The sequence below is a fragment of the Zalophus californianus genome, chromosome 3 (genome assembly GCF_009762305.2).
Source record: "Zalophus californianus isolate mZalCal1 chromosome 3, mZalCal1.pri.v2, whole genome shotgun sequence".
Lineage (NCBI taxonomy): Eukaryota > Metazoa > Chordata > Mammalia > Carnivora > Otariidae > Zalophus > Zalophus californianus.
The window spans coordinates 147,150,894-147,171,772 of NC_045597.1; the positions used below are offsets into that span (position 1 = coordinate 147,150,894).

The following is a 20,879-nucleotide window of genomic DNA, read 5'->3' on the forward strand; positions in this document are numbered from 1 at the left end:
CTGTGCTGTATAATCCAGTAGACACTGGCTACCATTTTACTCCAAAGGAGTATTTGCCAATGAAGGTCTCTCTTTGGGGGAAAATCCTCCTTGTGATTGAGCTTTACCTTCTGCATAGTTGCCTTTCATTGTGGACCTAATATCAAATCACAAAATAATTAAGTGATACCTCTGTTTTTAAGTGAAAAATATGTATTTTCATTAGAAAATTAATATTATTTTTAAATGAAGTAAATATCACTCAGTCCAAACCCTCATATAAAAACACTAGTGCTTAGTAGATCCTTTGCTTCATTTTTTAAAAACATTATTCCCATTACTTTTGAAGAAGCATTAAGCAACTTTATAAATAAAAGTGACACATATATCTGTGTTTAAGTAAAATTTTATGTAGGAGCTTTCACTGCAGAGTAGGGCTGCTTTCTCTTTCTTTTGCTTTTCATTCAACAAATATAATACTTTCTCCCTAACTTCACATAAATTACTAAATTAAATCCAGTTTTTTTCAGTTATTTCTTTAAGATTATGGCAATGTTCATGAAACAGAATTACTTAAAAAGAATACCTCACATAAGAAGTTTTGAAATATTTTACAAATAAATGTGAAAATGCAATTACATTTCCATGATGATTGTTTTCCCAACCTTATTTATGTGTGCATTAGCAATATTCACTTTGTGCCTTCAATCAATTGTTGGATAAATTCAGAAATCATGAAATAACGATTCGTGATTATGAGTTCTAATTTGAGCCCTGTTTGTTTGAAATAATTTATACTTGACAATCCAGCAATAATTGAAAGACTGAACATTTCATTTTGGTCATTGCAAAATATAATCAAATGTCATTTAAATAATTTTTAAGTATTTTTTTTCTTTTCACTTACCAGTTATCATTGAGATAAATGGTAAAGAGTCTGCTTAATTGCACTTTGAAAAAGCCTGTGTTAGAAAGTGGAGACACCTAGTGTTTCTGAAACATTTCAATAACATTTACCGTGGGCTTATTATGTTCCTACTGTTTTAGGTGTTTTATATTTATTAGGCCATATAATCTTAACAACTCTATAAGAGGTCATGGAAGTTAGCTTTCATTTCATATGAGAAAACAAGCTTGCTGAGATGTAGTAAGTTAAGAAGGTCAAGGTTAGATACTGAATACTTACGCGGACTCGAGTGTTTAAGTTATTTTACACAGGTACTTTTCCCCAGACCTCTCAAACCTATGTCTTTAAAGAGAAACATAAATATATTTTAAAAGCATGAACATGTCATAATTGCTTTGGTGGCAAAAAGTAAGAACTGGTGAACTCTGCTTCAGAAACTGGAACACTCTATACATACAAGGAGTGATACTGGAGTGAAGCCTTGAATGGTCCATTGGTATTCAATAGCAGCAAGTAGGTTGGGTCTTTCCAAGCAGATGTAATAATAGGAGAAATTTCACAGAATTGAGAGAATTAGACATTTTCAGCGAATTGTGACTAGTTCAGTATAAAAGGGATATGCTGTATGCTTGGAAATACAAATAAATACAAACAAGCCTGTAATATTCTGGGGAAACTGATACAACCAGGACCATCAATTATTTAGCTCAAATAAATTGCCAATAAGATTTCTCCTGAAAGTAAACAATATCTAAAATATTAATACTATAATCAATGCTGCTCTGATCTCTGGAGAGTTTCTCTCAGAGTATACAAGTACTGATAATTTTCAACTCCAACTATAATTCCCATGTATCTTACTCAATGTAACAGGTAGCAAATGTTCTATGAGCCAACAAAATTCAACATAGTTTTCAATATCCAAAGAAGCAGTATTAACTTAGTTGGGCTCAAGATCATAATTTTCAGAACATTAACAAGTATAAGATGCTTATTCATTTTTATTGTTTTCAAAATCATCAGGAACCAGTTACCACAAGTTTAACTCAAACAGTTGTTAGGCCACTTGGAAGCAATATATTGTACTGATACTATAATAATATACTATTGCATGATAATGATGCCCAAACGCGCTCACTCTAGAAAAAGGTAAATCACCTAGATATGCTCTTTCTATTACTTAAAGAGTTTTCCAGAAAGGGCCCATTCTGGTATCATTCTTTTGGTGATAACAATTGAACCATATTTTAAAATGTAACTGTTCTTTAGTAGCTAAAATTATCAAAGATTATAATTATCCAATATTGAGCATTGTAAAACAAAATACAATTATATTGTTGACATAGGCAACAGAAATACTTTTGACAGCATTGCTCCAATATTATGATTTTGATGCCTGAGAGAACACAATGGAACAGTACCCTTAAAGTGCTGAAAAAAAAATCTGTCAAATTATAATTCATTATCAGGTGAAAATATTTGTTAAAAATAAAGACAAAGCAAGATAAATAAGAACTCAGAGAATGTGACCAATAGTCCTGACTACAAGAAATGCTAAAAGATACACTTCAAACAGCGTCAGATAACACCAAATGGAAACTCAAAACCATTAAGGACAAAAAATATTTTGAAAATGGTATATATGTGAGATAGATATAAAAGACAATATTTTATTCTTTTTTATTTCTTTAAAAGATAACCAGAAATTGAAAGCAAAAACAATCATAATGTATTCAGAGTTTTGTAATATAAACGGAGGTATCAGCAGCAAAAGCACAAAAATTTGCATTCCCAGTCCTGATGTCTTCATTCCTAGGTCTCTTTATCTGAAGTTTTGGACAGAGATCTTCCTCAGGTGCATTTGCTGAGACCTATTTATTGGGTAGGAGAAGAAGAGAAATCATGGAGATACTATTCTGCACCCGGATTCAGTACCCAGTATCTTCCACTCCTAGCCCTTCCTCTATACCTCCACCCCCAAAATCCATAAAGCTACCAGACTCCAGACTTGTTCAGGCTCTCTCAACAGTGAGGAAATCAACACAGTGTTGAGCCACATGACCCTCAATCAGTGCACAGTTCCATGGAGGGAAATATAACGGGGACAGTCAGAGTGTTTTTAGTCTCTTGCTTTTAGTCTCTTGCACCATCACCATCACAGTAAGTGACTGAAGGCTTAACTCTTTCATTTTTGACTTGTTGCTTTAATCAGCTACTCCAACACTTGGGAGCTCAATAAGCTCTCTCTCGGGCCATGTGAACTCCTGACACTACTATAGTAGAAAGGCAAAAAGGAAATTTATGAACAACATCAAAACCTGGTGAGAATTTGTAGCAACAAGAACTCTTCTATGTTGCTGGTAGATTGCAAAATAGTATCACCAGATTAGAAAATGGTTTAGAAGTTCTTATAATGTTAAACATTTACCTATGTTACCAGAGAACTAGTTCCGAACTCAGGTTTGGCTGCCGGACTGCTCAAAAATCACTACTTGGGACACAAGTGATGGTGGAGAAGGAAAGGTTGTTTTATTCAGGAAGCGGGCAGCCTGGGGAGATGATGGACTAAGTCTCAAAGACCATCCTCCCCATCCAAGGGAGGCTGGAGGGTTTTAAATGGAAAGATATGGGGAAAGGGAGGGATCTCCATAGAGGAGAAGCCGGCGCCCAGGCAGTAAGTCATCTATGTGTCTGCATGACCCTGAACAGACTTGGCTGGTATCAGTGGCAGCTGTGAGGCAGGCGCTACCTTCTGGGAAAGTTTGGTCCTTCACTCCTCAAGGCCAGTGGTCTGCAAATCTTAAGCAAAGTTAGTTCTGTTACAGTTCAAGGGACTTGGTTCAGCAAGCAAAGACTGCATAAGCTTGAAGCAAGTTTAGGGTGCTGTTACAGCTCTGCTCTGACCTGATGATTACGCATCTATGTATTGGCACAAGAGAAATGAAAACACAAGGAAATAAAAACACTTGTACAAAAGGTTCATAGAAGCCTGAAACCAGGGAAAAAAACTCAGATTTTTATTACTCGTATAAATAAATTTCGGTATACATATAATGGAATACTGTTCAGCAATAAAAAGGAATGGACAGCTAATATATACAACTCGAAAAAAATCTTTTAAAAAATTATGCTGAGAGAAAAATTCAGACACTAAAGAATACATGATATAATATTTCATTGCTGTGCAGTTCTGGATCTGGCAAACATAATCTTTGGTGAATGAAATTAGAATATTATTTTTGCCTATGGTGAGTGAGGTTCAAAGTGACAGGAAAGGCACAGAAAGGATTCTTTGGGGTGATAAAAATATTATGCCTCTTGATAGATTCCTATGAATATATAAGGTCTGTGTAATTTATGTAAATTGAATCTCAATAAAAAATAAAATATTGTGGCTATCAGTCATATCCCCTCACCTCTGAAATTTTGTAGACCCTGTATCTAAAAGATTCAAAGTAATATCTAAGTATTTTATTTTCCTTATAAAGAAGAATAACAATCTCCAAAAATTGTATTCATTCACTATGAACTGCACAACTATTTGACAGTCTATTTTAACATTTATATATCAAATAGAGTCCTAAGATAAATTTAACTAAAGATAAATTTCTCTGCGAAAATAATTTAGGAAATGAAATGTTCATGTAACTGTCAGTTACAGTATAAGTATAAACTACAGTATAAGGACTTTTCAGATGACCTTGACTAAGTTTTTAGCTTTTCTATTTACAAATGCTATTTTATAATATTTGGTGTATGTGCACCAAATTTTGTATTTCTTGTTTGGTAAAATCTTTAGAATTGGCTTTTACTAGTCAGATCCCATTAGACATGAACTGTATCCTAAGCCTGAAGCATAATGTTAGAAATATAGTCAATTAAAAACTGGGATTAAAAGTGAAAAGCGGCAGTGATGCAAATTTCCTAATGATAATTATATTTCATTCAACAAAAACAAGATAAAAATTTAAAGACAGGAATAGGTATTCATTCAGCTACTAGATAACATCAACATTTTGATTACTCAAGGAGTACTTGTACTAGACTGCAAATTGGTCTTCTTTACTTTTGAATTATAAACAATCATTCTCACATATAATATCTACATGTTTAATCCTTGACATCTGCAATTGAGGGGTGTGTGTGTGTGTGTGTGTGTGTGTGTGTGTGTGTGTGTGTGTGTGTGTAAGGATGGGATTTGGCACATTAGTTTAACTAATTGAAAATTGTATTCAATTCTATTTCTATTGTACTAACAGACAAATTGGCTACAGCTGGCAACAATTGCTTTTGAAAAGGATTCAAGAACATATTATTTCAAATATAAGTGTATACAATTGAGCAATGATTAAACAACTACATGACTCCACCCATATGAAAAAGTATTTATTGTGAATATCAAGTAAAGAAAAATATGCATTTACTAAAATTGTGAGTCTTACCTCTACTATTTATTAGATAGGTAGCTAATTTTTATAACATCTGCAAGTTAATGAATGTTAATACTTGTTTAAAGATTCATCCTGATAAATCATGTGTATATAATGTCAGTAAAGAAAAAACATAATTTTTTTCATTAAAATTAAAACTTCCACACACCCACCACACCCGGGGCTTATTTTGCAGAAATTGACAAACCAAATCCACAATCTTTCTCCAAAGGTGAAGAAACTAGAAGAGTCAGAACAAGTCTGAAAAAGAAGATGAAAGTTTTAGAATTCTCACTAATTTATTTCAAGATAATTATAAAGCTACTAATCAAGATAAGGTAATATAGTAAAAGGATAAATATGTAGATCAGTGGAATAAAATATAAACTTCAGGAATACTCCCAGCAATGATCAATTGATTTTTTCTAATTAATAAACTTTTTCAAGATCGGTTCAACCTAAGAAAATCAATGTAATATACCACATTAATAGAGTGAGAGAAAAAACAACAAAGTGATTGTCTCAATTCATACCAAAAAAGCATTTGACAAAATCCAACACCTTTTCATGATAAAAACACTAAAACCTAACAAACTAGGAATAATAGAGAACTCTCAACCTAACAAAAGCATCTTAAAAAACTCATAGATACATTATCAATAGTCTTAAATAAATCATAACTGTTGACATTCTAATTTTGTTTCTAGTCATTGCTTTTAGGGAAAATGATTCTAAATGCATAATTTTGATATAAAAATATTTCCTATAGAAATAATTGTAAGAGCCCATAATTGGTAGTATCTTTAATCCCTACCAATTGGAATTTCAGGAAAAAATACATTAAAAATGTAATATAACAATCAATACGAATAATTTTCTCCAAAAATATACATAATATTAATAATTTTGAGGTAAAAAATCAGTTTATAAAACAGTAAATAATGATATTATGCTGTCAGAAGTATGTATACATTGATATCACTTTACCTTCCTGTATCTACTAATAGTATCGTTATCTACATAAGCAGATATAGTAACACACTCCTTTTTTTTTTGGTTTAAAGATAAAATCATTGTTGGAAACATAAGTACATATTATATAAATGGGATACTGCATGTTGCTTGCTCTGTTGGTAGAGAAGTGACAGTCTAAGGGGATAGAAAGAGAGGCCAGCATTAAATTATAAATCTCAACAACTTAATCCATGCTACAAAACAGGGGTTATTGTAAGGCAGCAAATATTTGGCTGTAATTGACAAGCTATTAGTGGGTTGTGAAGTCATTTCATAGATCATGCCCAATTCTACAAACACATAATTACATAGAATAGGATAGCGTAGAACAGAATAGAATAGTCAGAATGGAAATATCAGAGTGTTTACAGTTAATAAGTTTGCAAATGGTTTCATGAAATTCTTACAGAAATTCTTATACACATAGATACAAACAGATACATAAACGTACAGTCAGTCATAAGGTAAAATATCGTATTCATTCTGGGGTCAAAATAAAAACATTGGAAAGTCATTATTTTATGCTGGTTGGTGTAAAAAAAAAAAGAAAGAAAGAAAGGACACACACACAAAAAGAATAACATTTCACGGCATGTGAAAATTATAAGACATTCAAGTTTTAGATTCCATAAATAAAGTTTTGTTGGAACACAGTGAGGCTCCTTTATTTACATATTGTCTATGACTGCTTTTGCATTACAATGGCCGAGTTGTTGTTGCAATAAAGAATGCACAGCTTGTGAAGCCTGAATATTTATTATGTTCTTTTGCAGAAAACATTTTTTAGACCACGGATTAGACAGTGAGTATTTAGCAGGAAAATGAAGAAAAAAGTAGAATAATGGTTTGGGAAGTCTCTGTAAATATATGTGGATTTACAAAATAATCGGATAAATGTATTTGTGAGCCTTGAAATACAGAAGGCAATCAATTTTAAAAAGAAGAATTCAGTTATTACATTATTATACAAGTCCTTGGAATGTTAATATCTAATTTAAAAACATAAAGGCAAAAGGATACATTTCACAGTTTATGTAAATGTATAGACAGCATTTATTTTTTGAACTACTGCTATATTCCAAAAATTGTGCTTAGAGAAGCAAACAGGTCTAAGTCTCAATACATATTTAATATGGTTGAAGCAATCATTACTTTCCATTAACATTTACTCATAATTTGTAAATTTTGAAAACTTTTCAGTTTCAAAAACCAATAATTTTGTTTAATTTCAGATTCACTTTATTATCTTGTTTTACACAAATGACTCATTTCTTCTTACATGAAATAAAAATTACGGACAGAAGTCTATGGGTGGGAGTTATACACCTATATTCACAGTAAGATTCCCTGATACAGTGGCCAAAGGAAGTTAAGTATTTTGCATAATATGGATTATGGCTTCCAGTTTCAGGGACCCCTTCCTTCTAATGCTGTTAACTGCTAGTTTCCTTGAAAATTAAGATAGGTGAGGTCCCAAGCAGGAAACATTTATTTTTAAATCTACTCTGTCTCTGCCTTTCCAGGTTGGATGGAGACAGAGAGGAAGGGAGAGTCCAGGAATCCAGGCTTTATGCAGAGAACACTCCATGCTGCATAGAAAGTACATGGCACCATGAGCTCTAGGTTGAGAGGCAGGAAAATCCTGGTTCTACTCCCTGATCACCATCCAACTAGTTGTAGAAATTTATACATGTTGTTTAATTTCTTGGGATTTTGTTTTCCTGATATAAAATGAGATAACAGTAAATGGTCAATCTCTCTTAGCTTTATATTTATTTTTGAGTTGACCATAAGAACATAAGCTTTATGTTTAACACACTTCATAAACGGACTCAAACATAAGCTTTACATTTAACACACTTCATAAACAGACTCAAAAACATAAACAGACATGCTATTAATTGACACCATAGTATATAGCGTATGTGATAATGTCACACAGAGAAGTTTCTGCACATTGTTACCTTACAATTTCCAAAATAATATTAAATGAGTTGTGAAGCATTGGTGAAAAGTTTTATAAGTACAACTGAAACAGATTTTATAAGCAAATGAATGCACTGTGACAGGCTTGAAAGATAGGTTAACATGTGTCAAAACAATGAACCTGAAAGATTTAAATTTATTATCCTTAGACAAGAATCATATTAGATGGACTTAATTAGGATTTTCACTATATTCATCCATAAGAATATAAACTTCACTGCAATTTCTGGGGTCTAATTAAAATGGAATATGATCATCCAGAATCCAAAATAACATTTAGTAATCTGAACCAATTTTTAAAAGACATTTTTCACACTATTTGTGACACTTAGAAGTCATGTCTTAGAATTTAAATTTAGAATATTAGCCATGCAGGAGAAATAATAGATTAGTGATAGACTTCCAAATCATAAAATGCTGTTTGAAAAATACTGGGTTTTTTTATTCAGAATTTTTCCTTTCAATATTGAGATCCTTGATAATAAACTTCTTAGGCTTAAAAGGACAAACATTAGCTTTTACATTTTAGAAAATTTGCTGCATATTAGACAATAAGGAAAATACTGGCATATGTATATTTTCTATGCAATGAACCAGCCTTAATAGTCTTAGGTCATAACTGCATGCTTTATTAATCTACTTAAGAAGTGTACCATGATATCTGAGATTTATCCACATAGTCCACATAATCTTACATTTTCTTTTTCTTGTGTACCTTGTTTTTAATTCCCTCTAGTGCCTGTTACATATTTGACTTGGCATAGGGACTTAAATACTAACATTTCTAACTATGGAGAGAGTTACTCTTGTTTTGTTTTTTAATTATTTATTTTAAAGAGAGAAAGAGAGGACGAGTGGGAGGAGCAGAGAAGAGGGAGAGAGATTCTCAAGCAGACTCCATGCTGAGCTCAGAGCTCCATGTGGGGCTTGATCTCACCACCATGAAATCGCAACCTGAGCTGAAACCAAGAGTCAGACACTTAACTGACTATGCCACTTAGGCGCCCTGACATTTATTGTTTTTATTTGAAAATTTGAAAATGGATAAGAAAATTCTCTTTTCAAAATAACATTTTCACTCATATTTAAAGCCATGGGAAATGTTAAATTTATACAAGTCCACTGGAGATGTAATGTAGTAAGTCCTATGAAAAATATGAATCTGATATTACAATGTCACTAAGGAAACGATATCACAAAAATAGCATCAGGTGTGCTCACAAAGTCATTATTCTAAAAAGATGATATGCCAGAGAATATTTTTAGTGGTTTCACTGTCTAAAGAAAAATAGAACGCTTAGTCATAATGTGCCATAATAGAATTGTTCAGTTACTCAGCTAGAAATACCTGTATATATGTGTGTGCGTGTGTGTGTGTGTGTGTGTGTATACACACATTATATTGTGTATTTTATTTTATGCTAATTATAACTCAGTAAAGCTGATAAAAAATCATTATATGAAATTACTGGAGAATTAACTGACAGAAATTAAAAATAATGATATACTAAATTTTTTTTAAAAACTGGTATACAGTGTAAACTTTGGAAGACATTATCAGGTAAAGATAATTTAAAAAGGAGTTTCAAAGACAGGAATCTTGAGAAAGACCTCAAAGTAAATAAAAGATACGATTATATCTATCTGTGGGTGGAGAGTATGCAATTTACAAAGAATAATAAAAATTTTTACTTACATTTTTACTTTACCTAAAAAGGAGAAGTGAATCCATATGTTTACTAGGTACTCATTATTAGCAGTTTATGACAGAATGGAATAAAAGTAATGTCATAATCACTGAAGAACCTTGTTGGACTCAGTGTAATGCAATGATTAAGAGCAAGATGTCTGAGGTCTAGTGACTTGATTTTAAGTAATTGCCCCAAATTCCATAGCTCTGTGATTTTGGACAAATTATTTAATCTCTCTCTAAGCATCAGGATTTTTTATTTGTAATATGGGAAAACCAGTAATATTGTACCTTTGAGATTTGAGGTGAAGATTCAGTGACATAAAATACATAAACTACTTAGTACCAGGTTTGTTGAGAATAAGGGCTCACATATTTTTAATGGAAATTAGACCACAGGGTTAGATCAGGAAAATGTTTACTAGTGGTCTGTATAATAACATGAGGAAGCTGTATTTTTAACAGTGCTTCACAACACTTTCCTATGTTAGGAAGTGATAAATGTTGCAGTGGGGGAAAAAAGGTAAATAATTTCCTCATTAAGTAAAGTTCACACTAGTAAAGAAGTAAATTTCAGTGGAAACTATGATAATGTCTCTTGTGACATCTCCAAACTGCATGTGTGTTTGGTGGTATGATAACCTCTTTCTTATGAATGATATCTAGGTCATGTTCACTGAAGTCCCTCTATGTATTAGCCCAGTCTGATAGAATGTAAAAGAATTTCAAACTGTCATGAAAAATTAGAGTAATGGAGAAAATCTGAGCATCAGATGCACTAGATTTTGCTTAAAGGGTGCCTAAAAAATAATTTGACAACATTGATAGGCAAGAAACATTGATATGTGGGAAACACATTAGTAAAAAGCATCAAACACAGGGCTGCTAGATTTAAACAATATTTTGCTTAAAAAAAGAAATAAAAGTTAAAATCCTTAAGAGGGAAAAATCCAAAGCAGAAACTGATCATTTTTGGAAAAGGTCTACAAACCGTGCAAACAAAACCCATGGCAGACCTATATAGGAAAGCTATTCAGATGAGGAGAAGTATCAACATCTTCAAAGTTAAGTAAGAAGGATAATCATTGCTTTAACTAAATACATCTCCAAGTGAAATCTGGGGCAAAATAGAGCCATCCCTTGTCATAAATTGAAGGGACATAGTTGTTATCATAGAACTTGTGGTTCTTATGACTGTTTTCATGTTGCTTCTCCAAAACAGATTGTTGAATATATTTACTCATTAACAGAAGTCTCAATAAGTCAACTCCACAAAATAAATACACAGAGAAAAAAATAGAAGAGTAAATTGAGTTTGAATTTTTAATGACATGCATATCAAATTTAGGAGATAGTTAACCATATGCCAAACAATCTGCGGTTTCTTGATATCATTAATAAAGTCACACTCAAATAACATTATTTCATTGAGATTATGACTTAAGCTGTCTTTTCTTTGCATCATATGCTTCAGTGACCACCAGGAACCACCTAGATCCATGTTCTATATTCATGGTGAACAGATTAAATGGCACTGGAAGCCCACATACCCTACACAGGCCTTACTTAATAGACTGGAGACTGAGCTAGTTCTGACACATTAGCAGCCTCTCAGAACATCTAGGTTCCAATGCAGGGGAACATTAGATCTAGAGACTGTTCTGACAATTCAAAGCTTCTCTTTAAAGGCTTACTCAGCCAAGTTCTCTCTCATAATCTATTAATGAGATTTAAAAGAGACTTTGATCAAAATACAGCGGTTGGATCAGATCTTTAACAATATGAAAGTAAGTTTGCTTTTTGACATCTGCTCAACTGCTTTGTCGTATACACTCCCCCCTGATTTTTACAAGCTTCACTACTATGCGTCTGTCAGAGACTGCGTACTGCAAAAACGGCTTCTTCTGCATGAGGCAGAGATTCTACAACTAGCAGCCCTACTCAATCACTTGATAAGTGTGTCAGCCATGAGGAGGCCTAAGGCCCTTGCCACTAAATTCCGGGTCATTTGTAAGGCACTATCCAAATTATTTCTTGAGGATGTACATCTTTTAAATAATATGGGCATATGTATCTCAACCTAGTTAAAGGAGCACTATTTATAGTCATTGACATTAGACATTTAGAGACAGGTATATTAATACAAGAACTCTTAAATGTCAGAGTCACCCTTGCCTGGTACCTCTGTAGCAGGCCATGATCCCATAGCTATCCGAAAATATTCTCGTGCTCTCTATTTTCTTCCTGTGAGTTACTTTCTTCTGTTTCAGTTGACACAGTTTACATAGTCTATTTTATACTTGTTCTTGCTTTGCTGTCAGATATTAAGTGGCCTAAACCACCTGACACTTAGTTCACTACACCCAACTTGTGACTATCTTATTTACTTGGACTAAGCAATCTTGACACAAACAGTTCCTTTTGCCTTCATTTATCATCAAGGCCCACCTTTCCTAATGTGGTTGAATTTATTCATATTTTACGAGAAGTGTAATAGGTTATAATTCAAGTGGAAAATATATGTGTGAAAAACAGTTCTCTAGCCAACCCACTCAGGGGTATGATGTAGAGTCTGAAAAGATGATTAAACACCATAGAGCAAACCCAAAAGAGATGAACAATTTCAGGTTTCTGCTGTCTCTGTGAAGGGATGCTCTGGGAGCCACCAACACTGAGCACATCTTAGATCTTAGCTACAAATGAAGCCAGAGATCCATTAAGAATGACAGTGACACTTTTCACCAAAATACGGGGCAAAATAAGTATCACAAGCTGTCATTTTCCCACTACACCTGAGGTAGTTTGCAAAGAGGTCTTATACACAGCAACAACTCTATCTCTGCTCTGGAGATTTCTCTTGGCTGGAGGAGGACGCTAGGCCATCAGTCACACAGGGCAAGCTTGAAGTGCATGTAAGTCAATGCCCTGGAGGCTCTCAAACCCAGGAGTTGTAGATAATTTCTCCAATATTTAGATGTAGGGTCAGGAGTTGTAGATAAATTCTTCAATTCCCTGCCACTCGGTGGGAAAATTCTGCAGCATGTTCTCTACAGTTTTTGGTGGCTTCTGGTGATATTAAGCCCAGTTGCCAATAGTGGTAGTTTGTTCATTAACTTACCTTTACTGGATTTACTCCTTTCATTTTCTCACTTGCCTTCTTTCTCAAGTGGTTCCAGGGATCTATGCACAAAGAAATGTATTGTATCCAAATTCTTGTGTTAGTATCTAATGATGGCAGAACTCAAATTAAGACCAAACATAAGGAGCTGTTTCCAGGATTGATTGTATTTATAGAAATGTAGCCCAAATTTTTACCTACATACTATACTGTTTTGACCTCTGCCTTAAGAGGTTAGAAAAGTAAGGATAGATAATTGGTTAATTAAAGGAAGTTATGAGTAAGACGGTAACTGCTGTATTCACACTTTTTTTGATATTATCTTTTAAGTGCTTTGTCTTTAGTCTTAATAAAACATATAAATTAGGCAGAAATGATTTTGCCACTCCTTGATTATGTACTCTTGAACAAGTTACTTAATCTTTCTAAACTCAGTTTATATTTTGTAAGACTGAACAGAGCATAGCTAGTTCATAATTCAATTTTAATTATTGAGTACTTTAAATCTCCCTGTAGATGCTCCATATATTAGTTCTTGTTTTCTTCCTTGAGCTCATCTCTATAATTTCTAGTGTCTCCACTCTGTTGTTTCAAGGTATAGTTTTGGATTGTACACAGGATTCTTGGTGTAGATACTTCATGTTTTGGTAAAAGTGTGTTGTTTTGTTTTTAGGAATAAAGTTTTATGGTGCTTTACATTTTAAACTGAGTGAATTCTAATGTCTTCTGTGTATATTGTGTTAAAAAATGTGGGGCATGAGTACTAGGTCAGCAAATTTAGATCAAAAATTATGTTTGACTCAAGTTTATGTACATATTAGATTTAAGTACATATTAGAAAAGATGCAAAGCAATATAAAGCTTTCTTCACCTTGGGTGGAAACTATTACCCATATGCTAGATATTTAATCCTGGGAATAGAAAAGAAGTGCTTTAATTATTGCGATAAGTAGTATTAAATGTAGACATGTTGATACGGTTTTCTTAAAAGATTTTATTTATTTATTTATTTAAGAGCGAAAGAGACAGAGAACCCATTATTTATTTTTTGTAAATTACTTATTGAGGCATAATCACCATAATGTAAACTATTTAAAGTATAACTTTAATATAAGTATACACTTATGAAAACACCAAAACATCTTCATGAAAACATCTTTGAGGGGCAATAGGAAGGAGAGGAAACAGGGGGCCCTTCCAAGATAGGTGTAATACTCTATTTTTTCATCTGAGTGTTGTTTGCACAGTTGTCTTCCTAGATTTTCACTGAGCTGTAAGCTAATGATTTGTGGATTTTTTCCAAATGTATGTTATATTTCAATAAAATAAATCAGTTCTGATTTGTAGCAAATCCCCTGTGCCTTTCTAACTTGAATCTCGATGTCCCATTTGTGTGGTTTTTTTTCTATACAAAAATATTTTTCACACATTTATGAGTAAAGATTCAAATCTTCCAGGCATTATAACAGTCTCATGGAATTGTATGTTCAACTAAATCGACAACGTGCTTTTAATATAAATAGTGATCTGCTGTGATAGCTAATTTAAAGCTACATCACCATATGTGAGAGTGGCAAGAGTTAAAAGGTTTTTGCCTGATTTATAAGCTGAAGATTTTGTGTAACTAAAATTCACATAAAACTAATCTAAATCTTAGACAGTTTTTCTTTAAAAGACATACTAATTAGATCTCTAAAAAAGGACTAAAATGCGGGTTATATTTTCCTTGCAAAATTCTTTATGTCTTGTGAAGAAGTAGCTTATGTCTCAGCATCCACTGAGTTCATAAACACCCCTCAATATTTTCACACTATGTAGCTGTGTTATGTGTGAAAAGCGGTCCCTTTTCACCCTTAATTGTCTTCTAATGTATGTTTACCATATGGCAAGCTGCTGAGTGTAACAAAACAGCAATGCTAGTGCTCTTTTATTTTATAGAAATCTCATAGCAAGTAAATCAATAATAATCTTAAGCTGTTTTTTAAGTAGTGTGCGCTGTCTCCTGTCCCCCTCTCCAGAAAGACGACCAAAATAACCTGTTAAGTAAAGATAGGTTTACTGCTACTGCAGCAAAGGGAGTGAACTATTGACAGTCTTAGGAGTTTCTTGGAGCAAGAAGGTCAAGGACAGGGTATTTATAAGATTTGAGGGGCCCAATTATATGTGGGTGTTTCAGTGAAAGAGATTGTATTTGTGAGATGAGAATAGTATTTCAGGAGAGCTGGTTAAATATTCTATTGTTGGGTGTCTGAATTTTCATGAAGTTTCTGGAACAAACTTACGTGTAAGTTTTTCTTCCTCGGTAAGAATTTCTTGGAAGAGTAAAATAATGTTTATGCGGAGTGTTGGATAGTAGAGTTATGTTAATGCAGACAGTAAGGATTTTAAAGAAATCTACCCTGAGAAATGGCTTGATCAATTACTATAAATGCTTAAAATTATCACTAGTAATACAGCACTGGTCTTCCTAGAAATACTGCATGTTTGCGATGCTGAGAACTATATAAAATAGTAACTTAGTCAATAACGTGGAAAACTTGAATAATTTATAGTTAAAAGCATAAAAGCAGTACTAAGTAAATGTAATGGAAAAGCACAAAATTACTTTACCAAAACGTTTCTTGTAATGATTTTTATCATTTTCTCTTTGCACATTTAAAAAATGTAGTATTTATTTTTTTAAATACAGATCTTTTCTTCAGAAAGTCTTTTCCTAAATTTACTTTTGTCTATGTATTACTCTAGTTTATCACTTTTAGAGGTACAATTTTTTTCACATTTATTTTACTTAAAATAGCAATGTATCCTACAAGTGATGGTATTTTAAAGTTACTGTCAATTCATTAGCACATATAATAACCTTCTATTTTCAGCATCAGAATCAGTGATGTTAAGTTTGTTGAAATATTGGTGTGTAGGTACAATTTAGTATTAAATATTTGGTAATTCAATATATAATATTGTGAATAAAATTAGGTTATCAATTAGTGTTTATGAGATGAGTGATTCCAAATGCAAGTTGCTTATTCTAGCTCAAGTAGCATAAAATATATTCACTAAATTAAAAATTATTTTAAGAAGCTATTTTTCTAAGTTTTTTTTTAAATTTACTTATTCATTTAAGTAATCTCTACCCCCAGCGTGGGGCTTGAAACTCAGGATCCTGAGATCAAGAGTTGCATGCTCTTCTAAAATAGGCAGCCAGGTGCCCCATATTTTAAGAAGTTATTAACACCAATAGTTTTATTCTAAATATCATATGGTTTCTGAGTTGTAAGTTTGAGTTTATTAAGTTGGTCCATGAATCTAGAAAAAAAAAAATCCATTATTGGATCCTTATTAGGCTGATCTTGGCCTTAAGCTACATGCTTAAAAGAATTTTTGTTTTTTGTTTTTTGTTTTTTGAGAGAGAGAGAGTGCACGGCAGTGGGTGGGGGGTAGAGGGAGAGGGAGAGAGAAAATCCCAAGCAGGCTCCATGCCCAGCACAGAGCCTGATGCGGGGCTCAATCTCATGACCCTGAGATCATGACCTGAGCTGAAATCAAGAGTCAATTGCTTAACCGACTGAGCCACCCTCATGCCTCTGTGCTTAAAGAGATTTTAGCATTTAAATGCTCACTGTAAATTAGACTAACAAAGCACAACATAGTGTCCTGTTTCTGGGCAATTATTATTTCTAAGTTTTCTACACAGAAATTATCATTAAGATACTCTATTTTCCAAATTATTTATACTTCAAGTTTACTAGATTTAAATACTTTACAGGTTATTGAGTGCAAGGGGGCAAATGCACAGATTTGTAGAAAGGAGTGAAGTTGTCTGAGTTATATATATATATAAAGAATCACGCAGGCTTCTGTGTGATTCTTTGGGGAAAGGGAGGCAGGTGAAACAGGAAATGTATGTGAAGCTAGGAAGTTGACATAATCAAGAAGTCCCCTCCCCCTAAAAGAAGAGAGATAGTTGGACGGGATGGGGAAGATGAACAGTTGTTGTACTCTATATATTTTGACAATAAAGCCAAGATTTCTTCTATGAAATTGTCCAAAATTCTATAGACATGGTTATTTTACTTGTTTCATATTGTGTAATAAAATATAACCTATGTGTTATTTTTCTATATATTTTTGTCACAATGTTTCACTGTGTCTTATAAAGAAGGACAAGAAATATCTAATGACTTGGTGAATACCTCTGAATTAGCTATTGGCTTTTTGAAGAAAATATAACTACAGAATATCTTTAAAACAACTGAAATAAATACAATGAAAAGTAAAATCACTAAGTAGTCCTATGGCTAATTAGATTCTTCTAAGGAAAATTACATTTTTCCCTATAATCTATCAAGGAAATCAAACCACATTAGATATTTCCACTTGAAAAATATTTGCTTTCACATATGAGGGACAAATACACTTTTCTTTAGCTTGACCTCTGAAATATTATGTGCATAGCTGGCAATCTCCGTTGGTTGGCAAGTATTGTATCTATACAACCACACGTGTGTTTTAACTCTCTGGTTGCTTAAATTTAGTCTGAGCACTGTCAACAGTGCCATTAACATCAACCAATCAACCATCAACAGCAACCAATAATGGGTCAAAAGCTAAGAACTTTGAGATAAGCATGGGAGATCTGGATATGATCTTAATGTGAACACAAGCTATGGACATATCTATATAATACAAAAAGGATGAAAATATGCAGTCTTTCTAGAATATCCTTCCTGGAATAGGTTAGAAAACTTATTTTTATATATTGCCAGTGGATGAAATGAAAGCATCAAGGGCTGAACCTCCCCCTTCTCAGAAACAGCAGCATCATTGGTAAGTTGTTGAGAATAAACCTTAAAAAAATACCATAATTTGGAGTGACAAGGCCTAACAGTGTACAACATTGTCACCAATTTCTTAGCAGTGAATTAACAAGATATTAAAGTAGTAAGCTACTAATAGTTCCTTGTAAGCAACAAGTATAATCTATGTATAGCTGAGGTTTATTCCTGAGGAATGGGATGATAGCCTAAGAAGGAATCTGGGAAACATTGCAGCTTAGTGGATACCCTGAATCTGGCAGGGGGGGTTGGGGGGTGGGGAGATCAGTTTACTGAAAAGTAGCTCAAGGAAGACATATCCCTCCTCTCTAATTCTGTCTGTGCAGTTGGCTCTTGAGTGGTTGAACTGCTACAGTCAATAATATGACCACTCCTCATCCCCCCATTTAGAATCTGAGAAGAGAATTGCAATAGAACTATGACTGACAGTAGAGGTCACATCAAACCACAATTATCCAGAGTTAACTTATTTCCTAATGTAAGGGTTATTTACCTTTGAATATCACATGTGAGACATCAAAAGTTCTTCCCAAACCAGTCCCTTTTGCTAGACGGTTCTGAATGGAAAATCATGCATTTACCTCCTTCTGGCAATTTTTGTGATCTCAGTTCTGAATTTCCTGTGAACAGATGCTTGAAAATTAATACACATGCATACCCACACATCTTATTCTTACACATAAGATGTACTAATACACAGAAAGTTTGGCTTCCAGCCTGAAATATTTTCATGTGTGTTACTCTACAATTTAGATGATGGATAGTGCTTCAGTGATAACTTACTGTTTGAATTAGCAGTTACAATATGAGGTAAAATTAGTACATCCCACTACAAACATCACTCTTGATGGCTTACGTCAAGAGTATTTTTAGAACCTGGACCCTTGTCACTCTCTTTAGAGCACCCTTCATGCTGCAAGATGTACACAATCGGATTGAAAAATATTTACCCAAAATCCAATTATAGGGCTCTGTTCTTATGCAGCTAGTCTTGATTCAAAATGCTACTTTAAAAATATCTGCCTTTCTCTTAAAGTTATCACAGTATTGTATTATAAAAGTAAATGAGGGCGCCTGGGTGGCTCAGTTGGTTAAGCGACTGCCTTCGGCTCAGGTCATGATCCTGGAGTCCCGGGATCGAGTCCCGCATCAGGCTCCCTGCTCAGCAGGGAGTCTGCTTCTCCCTCTGACCCTCCCCCCTCTCGTATGCTCTCTCTCTCTCTCATTCTCGCTCTCTCAAATAAATAAATAAAATCTTTAAAAAAAAAAATAAATAAAAAATAAAAGTAAATGAGAAAAAACTCTGATTAACTTTCCTTCATGGTTGAAAAATATGTTTTACAACCATGGAACCTCTTTTTATAAATTCAGGCAAAGCTATTCCTTTAAACCCCAATGAACTCAATGACTCAGCATACAGGAAGAAAGCGATCTAAGCCAGAGAGAATTAAAATAACTAAAACAGAACAAATATTTAAAAATGCAATTTGAGCAAAAAGGCCTTAACGTTTCCTCAGTTTGACTAAACTTGAAACAGGCTTCTTCCTGACCCTAGGCCCCTGACCTAGAGCATTTACTTTAGAAAACGTATAATTGTAAATTCTTTCTCTGCCCTTTTGAAATGTAAATCTTTAAAACATCTTCTTGATGGTTTTATAAGCCAGGAATGCTTTTCTCAATGACCTGAGAGTCACCCTTTTAAAATGTAATCATCAAGGAAGATAGCACCCTATTTCCCAGTTTTGTTGGGAGGTGAGGAGCTTAAGTTCCTCAAGCACCTTGCTCCAAGCTGTAAAACTACCTGCTGTCAGGAAGATTGGAGAAAGTTTACTTTTCGTTTGAGTAAAGCCAACTAACAAATACAGGGGTTCTTCCATCCTTCCACCCCATGCCAGCTCTTAAATAACTCCCCAGTGCTTACTTTCAGCTGAGTGGAGCTCAGATTGAGTTCTGGTCTTTCTTCCCTATGGCAGTAGCCTTGAAGAAAGTCCCTCTTGTCTATTTAACTTTGTCCAATGTAATTTTTACTTTGACAAATTCAAGAATATTTTCCTGAAATCAAATGAGATGAATTTCGTATGAAAAGATAGTACTCCAGGAAAAACTGCTGACATATTTTGGTATAACTTTGGATTTTAAAGACAAAAAAATGATAATAATACTTTGGGCAGCCAAATATATGATCAAACTACTTCATTAGAAAAATTAAGTCATGCTATAGTAGAATTTATTTACTGCATTGAGGTAGAGTTCAGTATTGGTCCAATTCTTCGTCTATCCCTGTACCCAGATTCCTTGTCATATTATTTTGTAAATTTCTAAAGATAAAACAGTAGAATATATTTCCTCAACAGTTGAATTTGGGTAAGCCACATGTCTTACTTTCGCCAAAGAAATGTTACTGGCGTGACGTGATTAAAAGTTCTGAAAGTGTTCTTATGATGGCACTTACTTGTTCGTGCACTTGCACTGTCACCATGAGAAGGACAGGCTTGGCTAAAGCCTAGTCTCCCTGGGATGGAAGGACACTCCTGGGAAGATGGAGACATGTGGAATAGAGTTACCCGATCCAAGCCCAACCTAGATCAGGTGACCTGAACCAGCCCTTAGGTATGAAGATTACTTCAACGAAAATCATCAGAGCTGCCTGGCTGAGCTCAGAGTAGATCCGTGGACTATCAGCTGATCAACAAAAGCTTAAAAAGTGATAATTTAAATGTGGCATGCCACTGAGATTTTGCAGTGATTTGTTATGAAGCAAAAGAGGATCCAATAACATTTAATGACCAAAATTAGTGGAGTGACATCTACAACATTCTCACGAGAATGAAGAAATTTATATCCAGGCAGTTCGTCATTTACATGCAATAATGACAGACAAATCACGTGAACATGCAATAACACAGGGGACATTGTTAAC

At 33.8% G+C, this 20,879-nt stretch overlaps 1 long non-coding RNA gene across 1 annotated transcript; it reads right to left on the reverse strand.

The window, feature by feature from the left end:
* Nucleotides 1–1,952: 1,952 nt before the first annotated feature.
* Nucleotides 1,953–19,987, reverse strand: LOC113920112. Its single transcript, XR_003519237.2, has 4 exons — nucleotides 19,881–19,987; nucleotides 18,453–18,579; nucleotides 13,125–13,186; nucleotides 1,953–2,757 (listed from the first exon to the last, which is right to left on the reverse strand). It is a non-coding gene; the product is annotated as an uncharacterized LOC113920112 (long non-coding RNA).
* Between the last annotated feature and the right edge of the window lie 892 nt (nucleotides 19,988–20,879).